Source organism: Mastomys coucha, unplaced genomic scaffold (assembly GCF_008632895.1).
Source record: "Mastomys coucha isolate ucsf_1 unplaced genomic scaffold, UCSF_Mcou_1 pScaffold22, whole genome shotgun sequence".
Classification (NCBI taxonomy): domain Eukaryota; kingdom Metazoa; phylum Chordata; class Mammalia; order Rodentia; family Muridae; genus Mastomys; species Mastomys coucha.
The window spans coordinates 37,370,612-37,373,483 of NW_022196905.1; the positions used below are offsets into that span (position 1 = coordinate 37,370,612).

At 44.1% G+C, this 2,872-nt stretch overlaps 1 non-coding gene across 1 annotated transcript; it reads left to right on the forward strand.

The window, feature by feature from the left end:
* Positions 1 to 2,077: 2,077 nt before the first annotated feature.
* LOC116071626 lies at positions 2,078 to 2,183 on the forward strand. Its single transcript, XR_004111032.1, has one exon. It is a non-coding gene; the product is annotated as a U6 spliceosomal RNA (small nuclear RNA).
* Positions 2,184 to 2,872: the final 689 nt, after the last annotated feature.

The following is a 2,872-nucleotide window of genomic DNA, read 5'->3' on the forward strand; positions in this document are numbered from 1 at the left end:
CTCTTACACATGAAACTGCCTGGGCCTGGTGTCTACAGACGCTTTCTGCCGCGACTCAAAACCCATCACCAGGGGATGGGAATGATGTTAAAAACAGAAAACAAAAAAACAAAAAACAAAAAACAAACCATCACTTGGAGTCCCCCTTTACAGAAAAGAAGCAGAAGCCCAAGGAAAGGAAAAAAATCAACTACAATGACTTGATGACAGAGTCGGGAGTGCAAGCAAGGGCTTCTGACCCCAGCCACTGTGATTTCCACACATCCTATTGCCTTCCAACTTTCCCCTTTCCCCCAAACATCCCTTCCTAGATGAGTAAACTGAATGTTAACTACATAGTTCCTCACTTGGTAATTAGCAGAGATAAAATTTGACCATCCATATTCAGGGTTGCCACATTACCCCGTGGAGTCTCTCTGGCCAGCCTTTCTACTCTCCCCTCCCTGTGCCTTCCCTATACTAATTCCTTTGGATGTCTAGTCATTTGCTCTTTACCACAGCCCTGTGCCAACCCTGTTGGTATTCCTATTTCACCAAGGAAAAACGTAGCCCTAGCGCCAATTGTAACTTCAGGGCACTTAGCTAGACTCAGTATGTTTCTCGGGGGCTTGGTGTTTATTAGTGTGTTTATTCCCATGCCAGTTCCTGGGGACTTTCATGATGATATCCTGTTAGAGATGTGGACCCTGAGGTGAGGAGAGGGTAAGAGGCTTATTCACCATCCAATCTCGAGGAAATGGGAAAGTCACTAGGTATGTATTCCAATCATTTGCTCTATTTGCACCTAGAAAACACAGGCCAAAGCTGGAGAGTCCCTGGAGCAAGGTCACAGGGAGTGTACATGCTGACTTCATTTTACTACATTTATTTTAACAAGATCAAGCTGCAGGTTTGGACCAGAAAAACCCTGTTAGGAATTCACAGTGGGGGTGGGGCTTAGAATGCAAAAGCTTCCTGGCATGCAAGCAGTGTTTCCTCCCATTTTCCTCCCATTCAGTGTGATCTGCTGTCTCTTTCCAAGCTCTAGCAACTGAGCTCTTTAAGAGGCCTATTCATTGGTAAAGCTAAGGCCATCAGATGCATGGGTCTAGGTCCTGAGAAGGTAGGGCTTGCTGTGGGTGTGGAGGGCACACTGAAGCATTGCCATCCCAGCCTAAACAGAAAAGCAAACGGAAGTTACCTCAGAGTGCTTAGGAAATGGGGTTGATGAAAATAGGCTAGCTTCCCTTTTATTCTGTCAAATGGACCTGGGCTCCAAGTCTCTGAAAGTCATAAAGAGAAGACAGCCTAAAAGGCAGACAGGAAGTGGTTCTTGTACTGGCTGGAGGTGCTCGTGTTGACTGAACTCTTACATCTGGAAGGAAACCGATAGCTGGAAAGGCTTGACTCGATAATCTCATGCCCTGAGTGAAAACAACATGTTCTGACCTCTGAATCTTGTGCACTCTAGTCACTCTCAGGACCACTTTCTGACATACAATAGGGTATTGAAGAAAGGCCATAGGCCCTCACATTCCAGCCATGTGCTACAGAAAGGATATTGTTCCTCTGAGGCTCAATTTTTTCATCTATACAATGGGAACATATAGAGCCTGTAGCAGTGAATTAGTTAAACCGCTCTGGCTCCTGGGTCACACATGCATGTGCTGTACTACCCAAGAGCTTTGGATTCACAAATGAAAGACACGCGCGTGCACACACACACACACACACACACACACACACACACACACACACACACATGCCCACTTGCACGCCAGCTAATTTTGATATGCCTTGACTAGCTGGCTGGACACTTCTAAACAACCCTGCAGCTAGCACACACTCCCCTCCGGTATTCCTGAGTAAACGTCTTTTAAAATCTATATTTCATTTCTGCTACCCCAGATCCAATCAGGGCAGTGGCTTCTGTGGCTCCTGTGGTTCCTTCAGTCCCTTGCCTACACAATCTAAAAGTCCCACCTCTGTCTCCCTGCCTAGCCAATTCTTTATCATCAATCAAAGCCAGCTGAGAGCAGGGACCTTCAGCATCTGCAAGCACTACTTTTTTGTGAGTTGAATTAAGACAAAACATTAAGTGTTCGCTTCGGCAGCACATATACTAAAACTGAAATGATACAGAGAAGATTAGCATGGCGGTGCACAAGGATGACATGCAAATTCATGAAACGTTCCGTATTTTTAAAATATCTTTACCAATCCTATATCTGATAGAGGGCTAATATCCAATATATACAAGGATCTCAAGAAGTTAGACTCCAGAGAATCTAATAACCATATTTAAAATGGGGTACAGAGCTAAACAAAGAATTCTCAACTGAGGAATTCTGAATGTCTGAGAAGCACCTAAAGAAATGTTCAACATTGTTAGTCATCGGGGAAATGCAAATCAAAACTACCCTGAGATTCCACCTCACACCAGTCAGAATGGCTAGGATAAAAAACTCAGGTGACAGCAGATGCTGGAGAGGTTGTGGAGAAAGAGGAATACTCCTTCATTGCTGGTGGGATTGCAAGCTGGTACAACCACTCTGAAAATGAGTTTGGCAGTTCTTCAGGAAATTGGACATAGTACTACCAAAGGACCCGGCTATACCACTCCTGGCCATATACCCAGAAGATGCTCCAACATGTAATAAGGACACATGCTCCACTATGTTCATAGCAACCTTATTTATAATAGCCAGAAACTGGAATCAACCCAAATGACAACAAAGGAATGGATACAGAAATTGTGGTACATCTACACAGTAGAGTACTATTCAGCTATTAAAAACAATGATTTTTTGAAATTCTTAGGGAAATGGATGGATCTGGAGAATATCATCCTGAGTGAGGTAACCCAATCACAAAAGAACACACATGGCATGCA